Source organism: Schistocerca americana, chromosome 7 (genome assembly GCF_021461395.2).
Source record: "Schistocerca americana isolate TAMUIC-IGC-003095 chromosome 7, iqSchAmer2.1, whole genome shotgun sequence".
Classification (NCBI taxonomy): Eukaryota; Metazoa; Arthropoda; class Insecta; order Orthoptera; family Acrididae; genus Schistocerca; species Schistocerca americana.
In genome coordinates this window covers 262,129,304-262,145,665 of record NC_060125.1, presented here as the reverse complement: position 1 = coordinate 262,145,665, position 16,362 = coordinate 262,129,304, and the positions used below count along the sequence as shown (strand labels likewise).

General features: G+C 42.6%; 1 pseudogene; it reads left to right on the top strand.

Annotated features, from left to right (window-relative positions):
* Positions 1 to 15,929: 15,929 nt before the first annotated feature.
* On the top strand, positions 15,930 to 16,047 carry LOC124623388 (annotated as a pseudogene).
* Positions 16,048 to 16,362: the final 315 nt, after the last annotated feature.

The following is a 16,362-nucleotide window of genomic DNA, read 5'->3' as shown; positions in this document are numbered from 1 at the left end:
AACCGCTCACTGTTTGTTGTTTCAAAGGACAGATGCCAAGCTACTAGATACATCTACCTACACGCACGCACACACACACACACACACACACACACACACACACACACACATACACACAAGAGCGCGCGCGCGTGCTCGCGAACGCACCCACGGTGTGCCTTACTCGCAATCTACAGATCTACATCTACGGTGGCGTGCTGAAATTAATGCCTCCCGAATTTTGTATGTGAAAACTCTTAAGGCTTTTTAAATGAAAAACGTCCTGCACCTGGGCTGGCCAAGAATTCGCTCATGGGAAACTCCCTGGCACGAGTGCCATATAGCTCAGCCTGCCTAGCACAGGACATTTCCCTCGCGCCGGCCGGAGTGGCCGAGCGGTTCTAGGCGCTACGGTCTGGAACCGCGAACCCGCTACGGTCGCAAGTTCGAATCCTGTCTCGGGCATGGATTTGTGTGATGTCCCTAGGTTAGTTAGGTTTAAGTAGTTCTAAGTTGTAGAGGACTGATGACCTCAGATGTTAAGTCCCATGTTGCTCAGAGCCATTTTAACCATTCCAGAAATGGTTCAAATGGCTCTGAGCACTATGGGACTTAACATCTGAGGTCATTAGTCCCCTAGAACTTAGAACTACTTGAACCTAACTAACCCAGGGACATCGCACACATCCATGCCCGAGGCAGGATTCGAACCTGCGGCCGTAGCGTTAACCGTTTCCCTCGCTGCCACGCACGCCACACTGTTTACGCGTTGGGGGGGGGGGGGGGGGGGGGGGACAGGCAAACCACGAACGTGCAGCATTTAAGGGACATGCCCTTGCACTCCGTACATCTTGGTTTCGTATTTCACATTTCTCAACAACACAGATGAAAAAATAAACAAGTTATCAGTATCACTGAATTATTTTTGGCGTGTTGAAGACGTGCAATTTTTATCTGATACAAAAAGCAGACAATTGCACAGATTTTGGTACTCCGGTTGCCACGTAAACGTCACTGATTTAGTTATAATCGAAAAAACGTCTTTACACGTGTATGTTGGTCGAAATATTATAGCAGTTTCGCAACTTTATTATGGAGATGTGGTAATTCAAGCAATCTAGAAAATTAAGCGGATTTTTATTCAAAATGGGAATGACCTTCCAGGTCAGTGAGTTATGTCTGCACATGCACAGGAGTGATTTCAGCTGAAGCGGCAAACGCTCTCGAAAACAGCTCGAAACATGAAAGACTGGCAATGTCCTCAAAACATATACTCTCCATGTAATTCCTTCAAGACCACGAAGAGTTCTTCACATCATCGTTTGTCTTTAACGCCATTGAGCTTAGCGAACAGGACTGTCTTCCTCACAATGCGTCTCTTCTACAACGTGATTTTCTCTTTAAATGCATCTCCATCAAATCAAAATGGCTCTAAGCACTATAGGACTTAACATCTGAGGTCATCAGTCACCTAGACTTAGAGTTACTTAAACCTAACTAACCGAAGTTCTAGGGGACTGATGACCTCAGACGTTAAATCCTATAGTGCTCAGGGTCATTTGAACCATTTTTGACATCACATACATCCATGCCCGAGACAGGATTCGAACCTGCGACAGTAGCAGCAGCGCGGTTCCGGACTGAAGCACCTAGAACCGCTCGGTCACAGCGGCCGGTTATCAAATCAAAAAGAAGTTGTTTCTCAACTAGGAGTGTCTTACTGTCGGCAGTGTGCAGTCGACTCGAGAGGTGCACAATTCATTCCGGGTGTTCTAAGCTTGGTTCCTGCACTCCTTTTTCCTCATGAATTCAACAAATGTAGAAAAATCGTTGTAGGAATGCCCCTTGTCTTAATCAATGTGCTTTGCCGTAATGTACTCGTATAAAGTCTCCGTACTCTTCGTTCAGTTCCATCCAAAAATGTAGCAACTGCCATTGGAATAACGCTTCTTCACGTTCTCCATGCCTGCAAATTTAGCACAGAGTGGTTCTTGAGGTACAGAACAATGAATCCCGTCTCTCGGTCATCGAAATTTTTTGCGTTTTCATTGCCACCTAAATTTTTAAATGTTTTAACACGGTATTGTAATGTCATTTCATAGCATAGTTGCCGTACCGGTTGCTTATGAGACTGCACAATACATACCGAGAACTCCAATCCCTCTCTTCTGTCATTTCCATTCATTTTTGAAGACTTATGGCGATAGATCGCTAGACTTCCTCTTTTCGCGCAAACAGCCACTGGATCTGTGAACTCCTTCATGAAACGAACAAATGGCGATGGGAAAACAATGCTGACAATACGAATCCGCCGAACTGAAGTGAGTTGTACTGAGCGAAAAATACATTGCAGTACTAAACGAAATATTGCGCTGTTCCGGGTACTTCTGAGAAGGACGAAGACAGGCCGGACCCTGGCCCGTATCCGGCTCCCACACTCAGCACGTGTGAAATTTGGCAACCCGTAGATGCCCTATTCTACACCGTCATTCGTCTCGTGTACATATTTATTTCTCAACATAATCACCCTGAAGACGAAAACATTTCTCCCTACGAGAAACAGTTTGTTGACAGCGTCACTGTAGAATGTTTGACTTGTTGATGGAGCCACTATGTCACCTCCCCTTGCATTGCTTCATCACAATCAAAGTGAAGTCCTCGAAGTTGTTTGTTTGGAAATTTGTGGTAAGTTCGTATGGGACCAAACTGCTCAGGTCATCGGTCCCTCGGCTGTCACACTACTTAATCTAACTTAAACTAACTTACGCTAAGGACAACACACAGCCATGTCCGAGGAAGGACTCGAACCTCCGTTGGGGGGAGCTCTGCGGACCGTGACAAGGCGCCTGAGACCGCACGGCAACCGCGCGCGTCGAAAGTGTTCTTGTGTTCGGTATTGCAGCGTCATGTTCGAGGAGAGGCTGCTCCATGTGTGGACTACGAGTTCAAAACGCAATTATAGCATCGTGTTTCTCGCGCATCGACGTAGTTACACTATATACCGCCATGCCACTATACCAATGTTCACTAGTAGATGTCCAGGTTCATTTGAAAAGTTGGTGTAGGTGACCAGAAAAGACACTGTGGAACCATAGGTCATCTGAAGTATCGAAAATCCGGGAAATATTGTAGTTCAAAAAATCGATTTGGTATGAATTTACCAAAGTTATAAGATTTTTGAACGCTTTTTTTATGAAAATTTCAGTATCCACAATATCCGCGGAAAAGTTTTAACTAGCTACTGACAGCTGTCGTATTCCATGTCGATTTCTGCTCCCACGTGATCAACCGTGGGTCGTTTCTTGTGATGACTGGGTGGCGGACACCCCCAACTCTGGAAGGCAGCTTAGCGTCTGATTGTTTTAGAAAGTACCGTAGTTGGTAACATTAACCCGGGATCTTACGCTGTGGTAACGTATGCTGCTCACAAGATCACTTAGGATAAAATATTTTGGCAGTGAATCCGGTTAATCATTTTCGTTTCGCAATGTAGGTAATCTGTCCAGGAATTAAATTCAATTATCAATACAGTTATATAGCTCAATAGCACCTGTGTAAATCTTTTACCGGTTTCCTACTTTGTTTTTAAAATTCGGATTTGTTTTTCGCTAGCCACCCACGTTAAGACGTCATGATTGTGCCTTGCAGATTTTCTTGAGCAGAATGAACGATCACAAGTCAGGCTTGACGGCAACCGCACACAATTCGTCAGAATTATTGGTGAACTTATCTTCTACCGTTTACCCTCCACAGATGTTGCGAGAGTTCGAATTTTTGACAGGTTCACAAGAGCAGCCATGTCGGATTTTTCCGATGGCACGATGCACTGTACGTAGGACGAATTAAGTAATCAATCGCCGTAAGGAACGATAAGGTTAAGGTGAACGTTGTTTGTTATATGACTGCTAAACATCGAGGAGGGAATACCTCGTTTTAATAATTGTCCTTTTCATGGAGTACAATTCACTAGACTTTTCGCCTACACGTATCCCACCGCTGCTTCCAACTTCTTCTGATTAATGAGAATAGTTGTTCCTGCTTGAGGAATGTTGTTTTAAACCATCAATGAAATTCATTACCTAATTATTTGTTCTGAAGTCATTTGATCAGATTCTGTTGCAAACTTTCAAAACATCATAGGATCATATACAATTATGTTTTCTTCCTGACTTCAGACGACATTGCACCCTGTGAAATTCAATAATGGAGAGGCGCTGCCCGCCCTTGGTGTGAAGCTCGGTAGCTCCGCCAAGTCCATTTGACTTGGCGAAAGTTGTACTTCACTTTAATTCCAGAATTAAGGTCAAATCCAGTCAATCAAGTAATAAAACCACAAGTCATCCATTCTATTCCCCTTTTACGTCTGGCGGTATCGTCTATCTGCACAACACACACCTGTGGGCTACAGAGGTACTCTAGGAAAGCTTCTCCAGCCACATCGCCCATATGACGTTTCTTTGCCTTTATGCTGTTAGGGGCCGTTTTATGCAGTTTACCTCAATTTAGCAAAATCCATCCGTATTTGTATTTTGGGCTGCAGATTTATAACAACATTTCAAATGATGAAGAACGTGACACTGTGTACCCAGAAGAGAGAGCCAAACTGTTTATCAAAAATATCATTCAGCACTTTCAGGTACGATGGGTGGAAGTAAAACTCATGTTTATGTGAGTATATGACATAGGAGATGCGGCAGCAAGTGAAGCATAGTTGCTACCTCACTGCCTATGTTGCACATTATATGTTAATTGGACAATGAGGGATAGAAACTTCGTAATAATAAGCTAATATAGAGAAATACATTTGTTCCAACCCTCCGATGCGTAGCATAGCCCAATGGCTCATGGCCCCTCAAGTCGCAGGAAGATCCAGTTCTATCTATCGGTTGTGATGCACCATTATTGGTAAAAGTCTTTCATCAGATTATGTGTTATACTCTGCTGGAGAGCAATGTGTTAAAACCTAGTTGCTCTCCTTCCTGTTTTGGTGCCGTTGAGACTAAACTCGAAAATGTGTTGAAGTTTTGAGTGATGAGGGTTACTACTCAAAGGACAGGAAAATTGACTTTAATGTGTGTCATACTTCTTCGTATCAGTGACTTAACAGCAGTGAACATAAAACTTTGACGTATTTTATTATTTCTCGTTTATTTTGTGTTAATGTGGATTTTGTACACAGACCTTTCAACACACTTTTCACTTACTTTGGCGGTATTGCCGCCAATGGCTGCCGTGTTCCGCTTAGCTGGGCGCTTCGGTAATCCGTGCAAAATCACGAAATTGGTCAGGTGAACCGTGCATAACGTTGCAATCCTGTGAATCGAAGTTTCCCTCGACACTTCCTCACATATGGCTCTTGTGAGTTATGCGTGTCAAAGATAGTGCATTAGTTTCATCCATGTGGATTTGGGAGCACGATCTGGGAAAGGACGAGAGTCAGCATTCATACCCCTAGATAAAATTACTACACCAGTAGACCAGTGTCACAATTACATCAACATATTCTAGAGACAAGTCAAATCATTACTAAAATAAGAGCTACTAGGTGCCCCACAAAGTCCAAAGTGCTAACTTATCAAATTTTTAACACAATGTAAACTCTGCAGGCATTTGGTAACATAGTAGTCTTTACGGAGACAATGATTATTGATACACCTATTGTTATTCGATTTTTATTGATGCAATTTGTTTTATACAGACGGTCTGGTCACTTTATTTTTGTTTATCGTTTTTACAATTATTTATTGCAAAAATGGTTCAAATGGCTCTAACCACTATGGGACTTAACATCGGAGGTCGTCAGTTCCCTAGACTTAGAACATCTTAAACCTAACTAACCTAAGGGCATGTCACACATCCATGCCCGAGGCACGATTCGAACCTGCGACCATAGCAGGAACGCGGTTCCGGACTGAAGCGCCTAGAACCGCTCGGCCACAGCGACCGGAACTCCTTACAATTAATACAATAAACATAGCTATTTAGGAACTACAGTATAAAATTACACGAAACCGTTGATCACGTAAGAGAAGCACTACCGTTAACATAAAACTGCCACAGGAGAAACACAAGAAAACTTAACATTAATATCTCTTTTTTAAATTTTAATTCCTTTGTTGATACAGCCTTGAAACGACACAACTGTCATAGAACCACCTCATGCCATTCACGGCGTCGGCCTCTGACGAGCACGATACAGTGCGAATACAAGCCGTGATACACACCAATTTAGTTATCTCATTTAGCAAAACTTGTATAGAATAGTTAAACTATTAAATATCGAGTAGTACTCTGGAAGACCCATGCAATTGGCCCCTAAAGCGACCACTGTCTACTAGATTAAGAAATTTAATATTATACGATTACGACGCTGAGAGATATGCAGATATATACATGTTCCCGAGGAATCAACTAAAATACATCACTGAGCGTAATTTAAAAGCATTAGGTGGTTTTCTAATTGCCGCTGCTTCTGACCAGAGATGCATACAAGTGGTAACTTAACTGAGAGACCTACTAACTGCTTATCTATAGTCATATGCTAAAAAAAATAAAAAACCTTTTGAACAGAAACCTCTCGTTATGAGCCAGTTTGCATGGAATTCCTAACCAAAAATTTATAGTCAGTAACTAAACAAGTCCGTTACAGAGTTAGTGAAAGCAGAACTAAATTGAACATGACAAGCTTTGTGTGAGGAACAGATGAGAACGAATACAGGAAAATTTTTGCAAGAGAGCGACTGCAAACACTTACGTGAAAAGAGGCTAACATTTATTAAAGCAAATATGTTTTCATCGTACAAAGATGTAGTCTCACAAAGGACATAAAGGGGGATGTCCGCTACAGTACGTTGGTGGCAATGTTTCCGCACAATAGATGTAGGGAATTAATTCGCCGGCGGCGCACAGAGTGGCGAGGTGCATTCATAGTGTCACTTTCATCACTTTGTGTGACGCCACCACTCCGGCTCGCGCCACAGCGCGCCGGGCATTAACGAAGCGTGTGACGCAAGCAAGTAACCTGAGTGCGCGCTACGACTGTCTGGAAAAGCGCGCCCGCCCCAAACCGCCGCCACCGACCACATGGCAGCCTTCACTCTGCACCACTACCTGCACACGTGTTTCCATTTTCAAACATTCCCGTAACAGAATCAGTAGGTCCTCTCATTAAAATGGAAGTGCGATCAGATATCCCCGTATTCAGCTGGAACATCGCAGCTGTAAAATCCAATCGTTTAATGCATCCTAAACCAAACGTATCTGGGGGATTTCATCAAGCTCCTAATCGCGTTTTGTTCTGAAAGAGCTGTTCCATATGTCACGTGGAGCATTTGTTGCTATCTACATTTACATCTACATACGTAGCCCACGTGCGAGTAAATACTGTAGGTCCCTATATTCGTATCATTATCTGCGCCCATCTGAATTACGATCTCCCTGAAGTAAAAAGATTGACTGTATCACTCTTAACTTAATTCCTTCTCATACAATGAAGGCTTTCATGACCGGATGTTCCAGCTGCTGAGAGTTCTTCCGGGTTGTATGGCCGTGCTCCATGGAACTCTTCAATCCCTGACGTTTCGTCCAAGGCTACGTTGGACATCTTCGGAGGTGCTCCCGGCTATGCTGAGTCTTGCCGACTTCTTTCTGATGTCTCCAGTAGACGACTTGATATTATGTAGATGGCAGGGTTGCATTAATCTACTTCCAATGTTAATATTCCAAATTTACGACCTACTTTTAATGATTCCCTTTAAATTTCTGTCTTTATCATTAGCCATTGATCAACCCACCAACTACAACTACAATACAACGACGTCGCGTTTCCTTCGACTTGCCTTTTCAGGCCGAGTTTATGAAAATACGAGACAACAATACCTCTTTCAACAACACCTCGCTTCTCATCTGTAGATGTGATCCTCTTTCTCAGTATTTTCTCACCATATGTACATCCTTTGTTTCTTTCACAGTCCTTTCCTTCCAGATATTGTGTGTTTGGTACAAGCTGTATGTGTTTAGCATCATTTCAAAGTGTTTCACCAAAGGCTATTACCTTGTTTCTCAACGCTGTAATTCACTACCACTAGACAATTTCTCCAGCTAATGCACCTCCAATTAATCACGTTTAACAATTCTACGACTCGTCGCACTAAGCGATAGTTTCGCAAATTTTGATCTGAGTCAGGGGCGGTTTATGAGTGCACGGGGCCCTTAACATTGATAATCAGCGGGGCCCCATGTACTTTTCACACATTTTTTTAAAGTATGTTATTTTATTTCGATTTCAAATTTCAAGATGATTTACGGTGAAATTGTTGTTGTTGTCTTCAATCCAAAGACTAGTTTGATGTCGATCTCTACGCTGTTCTATCCTATGCTGATCCCTTCATTTCTTTATAGCTGCTAATAAGCTTACTGGTATAAATTTCCTAATTACATCTATGCATTTGGAACTGCAATGAATTAACATAACAGCTCAAACTGTTTACAGATAGGGTGGAGAACAACTGCATAGCCCTCTCTACATCTACATGACTACTCTGCAATTTACATTTAAGCGCTTGGCAGAGGGTTCATCGAACCACAATCATACTATATCTCTACCATTACACTCCCGAACAGCGCGCGGGAAAAACGAACACCTAAACCTTTCTGTTCGAGCTCTGATTTCTCTTATTTTATTTTGATGATCATTCCTACCTATGTAGGTTAGGCTCAACAAAATATTTTCGCATTCGGAAGAGAAAGTTGGTCACTGAAATTTCGTAAATAGATCTCGCCGCGACGAAAAACGTCTTTGCTTTAATGACTTCCATCCCTATTCGCGTATCATATCTGCCACACTCTCTCCCCTATTACGTGATAATACAAAACGAGATGCCCTTTTTTGCACCCTTTCGATGTCCTCCGTCAATCCCACCTGGTAAGGATCCCACACTGCGCAGCAATATTCTAACAGAGGACGAACGAGTGTAGTATAAGCTGTCTCTTTAGTGGACTTGTTGCATCTTCTAAGTGTCCTGCCAATGAAACGCAACCTTTGGCTCGCCTTCCCCACAATTATATCTATGTGGTCTTTCCAACTGAAGTTGTTCGTAATTTTTACACCCAGGCACTTAGTTGAATTGACAGTCTTGAGAATTGTACTATTTATCGAGTAATCGAATCCCAACGGATTTCTTTTGGAACTCATGTGGATCACCTCACACTTTTCGTTATTTAGCGTCAACTGCCACCTGCCACACCATACAGCAATCTTTTCTAAATCGCTTTGCAACTGATAATGGTCTTCGGATGACCTTACTAGACTGTAAATTACAGCATCATCTGCGAACAACCTAAGAGAACTGCTCAGATTATCATCCTGTAAACGTAGGCTGTGATTGCAGAACGTCTCTGTTAAATAAAGTGCGTATGTCAGCACACGGTTGTCGCTATGTATGGTCGTAAATGGATAGTTCATTTAAAACAGCTTGCTGTAATCAAACCCTGCACTACAATTTTTACCCCCAAAACTTTCTTACATTAACAAATTGACGATTCCTTGACGGCTTAGGGTGTGTTCTACCTTCTAATCCCTTCTCTTATTCAAACTGTGCAACAAATTACTTTTTCTCCTCAATTCGATTCAGTAACTCGTCATTAGCTAACTGATCTTTTCACCTACGAGGAGTGTTCAGTAATAAGTGAAAAACATCTTTTTATCTGAAAGCGGGAGGGTTTAAAACAATAAACTGGTAGCCAAGATCGCTGGAATTCTTTTTATTTCATGGTTACCGGTTTCGGCAAAACTGAAGCTGCCATAATCGGATCTAGGGAGGACAGAAAACACTATAAAAGTGGACTTTGATTCCACTTATATAACATATATACATATAAATTTAAATACATACCTGAGGACACATACATATTACAACATCAAGGCAAACAATAGTGATATTAATAGTTGCCTATAACACGCAAGATTAACAAAGTTGTTGCAAGTAGCAGATAGGCGTCCAACAGAGATGACACTATAAATGTTAAGTGTCTCCATCACATACAAGTGCCAAGCTAGGTACTACCGCAACTCCGGCTCTGTTCTTACACCACAGGTCGCGTCGCAAGATGGCGCTAGCAGAAGAGGCGCCAATGACTGTCACAGCTCGCGTCATAACAGGCTCTGCGTGTGTGGTAACACTACGTCATTAGGGCTTGTACATAATTCTGAGACCGCCTAATTACACAAGTACACATCTGTCTGGTCATAGATAAAACCTACCAAAAGTCACATATAAATTTAAGAACACTGCAGGGTTACACAACTGCATATCTGTCTGGTCCTATATCAAAAAACATACAAATAAAATACGCATTGCGTATGAGCCTATGGATTTTGGTCTTAAGAGAACCACTTAATATGAGAAGTACAACTATGTGGCAGCCTCATGTAAATGAACCACAGTCATCTAATAAAACCAATATCAAAAATTTATGCCAACTTACGTCGACCACATACTTATGCAGTCGTAAAAGACCCTATTCTGTGGTGTACTTGGCGATCACCGGACCAAAACCAAGAAAACGTAAAACGGGTGAGGGGGAGGGGGGTGCCTATCACCCTAAAATAGGACATTCTCCCCATAACTGCGTTACCATGGTTCACTGTTGCTTCAAAGGGCTCTATAGGACCTCGTCAAAAATACTAAAGAAATTGTGGTCGGCATATTCGAGTTGATCATTAAGAAATAAGTTAGGGTATCATTTTTTGTTTTTATAAATATGAATTTTCTAGAATATCAAGCTTCTTTCCTTTGGGGGCCCCATGCAAAATCTCCATGTCTCGACATATATCCAACACCTTATGCTTAGACGCCCGCATATGGTCTCTAAATACAGTCTTGTTATGTGCATTTGTGTGTTCTCGAAAACGTGTAAAAAACGACCTTCCTGTCTGCCCGACATAGAACCCTTCACACTCACCGCATCGTATTTTATAAACCCCTGTGCTTTTGTATTTATCTGCTTGGTTTTCTATAGCATGTCTAAGTTTCGACCGTAGGTTACTTTTTGTATTGAACGCGAATACCACATTCGACTTACGCAATTGTTCGATTTTATCTGATATCGGGCCATTATAGGTCATAGGGACATATCTTTTCGGATTGGTCGTACTAGATAACTTGTTCTTATTTTTATTTCCGTTTATATTCTTATAAATAACGTCGACTATAGATGGATCGTATCCATTATTTTGTGCTATGTATTTCAGTGTTGCTATTTCTTGCTTTGTACTGTCTTGTTCCAGGGGGAGTTTTATAAGTCTGTGAATCATCGAATGGAAGTAGGCCTTTTTATATTAGGGAGGGTGACATGATTAGGAGTTAATAATAAGGTCTGTAGAGGACGGTTTCCTAAAAATGCCGAAGTTATGGTGGCTGTTCACTACCGTAATCGTCAAATCTAAATAATTAATGCTGCAATTGCTCTCAAGTTCAATAAAAATAATCTGATTATGCATCGCAATAAGACCTGAAAGGTATATGTTAACGTCACTGAGGTCGCCTCGGATTAGGGTAATGACACCGTCAACATATCTTTACAGTTTTCTCTTTCAAATTTGCATTATTACTGAAAAACTTAGTCTCAAGGTGGTTAATAAAAATATCTGCCATTGTACCTGCAAGGCAATTGCCCATCGCAAGTCCATCAAGATAACAATATATTTTATTATTGATCTGGAAGTAGTTAAACGAGAGACACATTTCCAACAGATCAATGATTTCTATTATTTCTGCTTGACTTACTTTCTGATACTTTAAGAGATAATATCAACGCATTCTTTACTAGAAATATTAGTATAAAGGTTTTTTATGTCAAAAGATACCAACATCGATTTTTCCGGTATACTAACATTTTTTTAAGAGTTCATTTAATTCGGTGCTATTCTTTGTAGTGAAAACTGTTTCAAAGACATATAGTTCTTTAAGTTATCTGTTAAGAAATTTGTTTAATTTAGCATTTGGGGCGTGCCTCCCGTCAACTATCAGTCTCACACATTTATCACTTTTATGTGTATTAATTTTCAATCTTAATTTTGGTAATTCGAATGCCATCATTTTTTGACCATATTTTGTTTTACTGTCGAGGAGAAAGTCCGATTTATCAATTTGCTTCCTAATCTCGGTATTAAATTGATTAACCGGATTCTTTGCTACTTGCATAATATTCTTTTCTGCATAGAAGTGTTCAGCCTTAGTACCTTAGCGGCTTCAATAATCACGATGGCAGCATTACTTTTATCCGCTTGTACCACTATGGGGCTATTCTCGGTTAATTTCTTATTCATAGAATCTAAAGTTTCAATTTCATTATTAGTGTAAGTTTGACGGTGTGAGCTGTTCTTAAGTATTTTAGCTGTTCTTGTAGCGTCGCGATCACCTCACTCTTTTTCAAGCTATATGCGTTAAAGGCTGTTTTGGTTTCCGCAATAATCTCATTTAATCGTCGTGCGTTATATTTACATGGCATATTATACTGTAGACCTTTTGCAATAGGCGACACTCTTACTGAATAAACACAACAGTCAAGTTTCCGACCTACTTGCAAACAAAACAGGATGGTTTGATTCAGGATACCCAATAGACGATATTATTCCCCACTCTTTTGGTTACAAAACCCTATTTTTCAATATAATCTCCGTTCAATGCGACGGCCTTACGGCACCTTATTGGGCAGGCGTGTATGCCCGCACGGTGCTATTCTACTGGTCGATGTCGGAGCCAACGACTTGCTACACCAGTAACCGCCCCATCATCCACGTACTGCTTCGTGCAGAGTGCAGTCCGCACAGATGACCCCCCGTTGCCTTGTTTGGCCATTTGTTTGACCGCGAGGAACCCAGAGTTCACACAACTTTGAGTACCCAACTGGAGGTCGGGTGTGCCAGCACTACCAAAAGATGCGTCCAGTTGAGCACGAGTGTTTGTGATCCGTCCATCACCTCGAATGAGAGTGTGCGCACTTTCCAATATTGCATGTGTCACAGCTGCGTGCGGCATGACGGCTAGCAGGAGATTGGACAGTTTTGCGCGACCTTGCTGCGATGGTATCAGACGCTTCGCCCAACGATTCATTATGCTTTTGTTTGCTGACGGACCTCCCTAGTCACATCTGCAAGCACCTATTAATATGTGTGATGCTCTGGTTTTTTGCCAAAAGAAAGTCAGTGACAGCTGTCTGCTTGGAACGCATCTCCATTACGGAAGCCATTTTGAAGAATACGTATAGCGCCGCCATCTATCGGAACTTCATGAAACTACTGCGGCTGAAGCGCGAATATTCGACGAAGTCCCGCAACAGATCCCGCATTTTCTCAACCGAAACTGGCTGAGAAGAGAAATATGTCGCATTAATTATTGAACTTCCCTTGTAATTTTTAGCACTCTTCTACAGTACCGCACTTCGAAAGCTTCTAGGGTTCTACATTTCACTTCCTTACAAGACACGACTCCAGACAAATACTTGCTGAAAAGTCTCCAAAGCACTTTCATTCATAACTGACGTTAGCAAGTTTCTATTTCTGAGAAATTGATGTCCTGCTGGTGCCAGTGCGCAATTTAACATCATCTCTATTTCGACCTCTGCAAGCTATTTTTCTGCCGATGTAGCAAAACGTATTGACTCGTTTCAGAGTATCATTTCAAAATCTGGTACCATCAGCATCAATCTATTTAATTTGACTAAATTTCATTATTTTATGTCCATCTGAGAACCTCTTTCCTAGATACTTCCCATTCTATAAACACGTTGTCCTTTTCTTATGAGCCCTGCAATAGATATACGCTGGTGGTAGCATAATGTACGCAAAGTCTTCCAGTGCAGTTTTACGCAACATGGTTTGTACAATAACTACGTCGTCTTTCTTGCAAGGATTCACAGTTAACGAACACTTCTGGTACACAGGTTCGTATTTCTGCAGCGGCATGTTATGATCCCAATAGCGCTCCTCTGAATTTATTCAATGTCGAGAACAGTAGTTTAGAATTGGTTGCATTAGCTACTTGCATGCGATTCCTTTCCTTACGCACCACACTTTCTCTAGACATCTCCAAAAAAAAGTCTAAGTCTTCCATTCATTTTTCCGAACACTGACTTTTTGTGATCGACAGGTTTCATATTCATTTTAGAACTATTGTTTAAATGCTAATATGGTGTGGTGAGCTCAAAATCTTCAGCACTAATTTTGCTGCTGTTGCGTCACCATTTTTTTCCAAAATGTCCAGAAACTGATGTAAAACTCGGAATAAAAAGACAATTACATTGGAATAACTTATCCCCACTGATACACTACTGGCCATTAAAATTGACACACCAAGAAGAAATGCAGATGATAAACGGGTATTCATTGGACAAATATATTATCCTAGAACTGACATGTGATCACATTTTCACGCAATTTGGGTGCACAGATCTTGAGAAATCAGTGCTCAGAACAACCACCTCTGGCCGTAATAACGGTCTTGATACGCCTGGCCATTGAGTCAAACAGAGCTTGGATGGCGTGTAGAGGTACAGCTGCCCATGCAGCTTCAACACGATACCACAGTTCATCAAGAGTAGTGACCGGCGTATTGTGACGAGCCAGTTGCTCGGTCACCATTGACCTGACGTTTTCACTTGGTGAGAGATCTGGAGGATGTGCTGGCCAGGGCAGCAGTCGAATATTTTCTGTATCCAGAAAGGCCCGTACAGGACCTGCAACATGCGGTCGTGCATTATCCTGCTGAAATGTAGGGTTTCGCAGGGATCGAATGAAGGGTAGGGCCACGGGTCGTGTCGTAACATACCTGAAGTGTAACGTCCACTGTTCAAAGTGCCGTCAATGTGAACAAGGGGTGAGCGAGACGTGTAACTAATGGCACCCCATACCATCACGACGGGTGATACACCAGTATGGCGATGACGAATAAACGCTTCCAATGTGCATTCACCGCGTTGTCACCAAACACGGATGCGACCATCATGATGCTGTAAACAGAACCTGGATTCATCCGAAAAAATGACGTTTTGCCATTCGTGCACCCAGGTTTGTCGTTGAGTACACCATCGAAGGCGCTCCTGTCTGTGATGCAGCGTCAAGGGTAACCGCAGCCATGGTCTCCGAGCTGATAGTCCATGCTGCTGCAAACGTCGTCGAACTGTTCGTGCAGATGGTTGTTGTCTTGCAAACGTCCCCATCTGTTGATTCAGGGATCGAGACGTGGCTGCGCGATCCGTTACAGTCATACTGATAAGGTGCCTGTCATGTCGAATGCTAGAGATACGAGGCCGTTGGGATCCAGCACGGCGTTCTGTATTACCCTCCTGAACCCACCGATTCCATATTCTGCTAACAGTCATTGGATCTCGACCAACGAGAGCAGTAATGTCGCCATACGATAAACCGCAATCGCGATAGGCTACAATCCGATTTTTATCAAAGTCAGAAACGTGATGGTACGCATTTCTCCTCCTCACACGACATCATAACAACGTTTCACCAGGCAACGCCTGTCAGCTGCTGTTTGTGTATTAGAAATCGGTTGGAAACTTTCGTCATGTCAGCACGTTGTAGGTGTCGCCACCGACGCCAACCTTGTGTGAATGCTCTGAAAAGCTAATCATTTGCATAAAACAATATCTTCGTCCTGTCGGTTAAATTTCGTGTCTGTAGCACGTCATCTTCGTGGTGTAGCAATTTTAATGGCCAGCAGTGTATATGAAAGAAAATATAAGAAGTCTCCATGAAGGATCTCGCACTGAGCTATAAGTGAGCAGTCGCACTGTGTCACAAGAGCTGGGAGGGTAGGAGAGAGAAGTCAGTGGAGAAGCTGCAAGGCCGAACTTCACGTAGTCATACTCTTCCGTGCTTTGAGGTAACCGCCCCCAGGCACTGGAAGCTGGAGTCGCAACGCAGGTAATATCTCCAGGCCAACGGCCTTGCCGCAGTGGTAACACCGGTTCCCGTGAGATCACCGAAGGTAAGTGCTGTCGGGCTTGGCTAGCACTTGGATGAGTGATCATCCGGTCTGCCGAGCGCTGTTGGCAAGCGGGGTCCGCTCAGCCCTTGTGAGGCAAACTGAGGAGCAACTTCATTGAGAAGTAGCGGCTCCGGTCTTGGAAACTGACATACGACCGGAAGAGCAGTGTGCTGACCAAATGCCCCTCCATATCCGCATCCAATGACGCCTGTGGGCTGAGGATGACACGGCGGCCAGTCGGTATCCTTGGGCCTTCATGGCCTGTGCAGGAGGAGAGTTAGGTAATACCTCCAGGTGGTGTCAGGAAGACCTGGTCTGTCTTTAGAGAGCAGTTCGTGATCTATGGATGGGTGCAGTTTTGGCGGTGTCTCAAAACAATGTT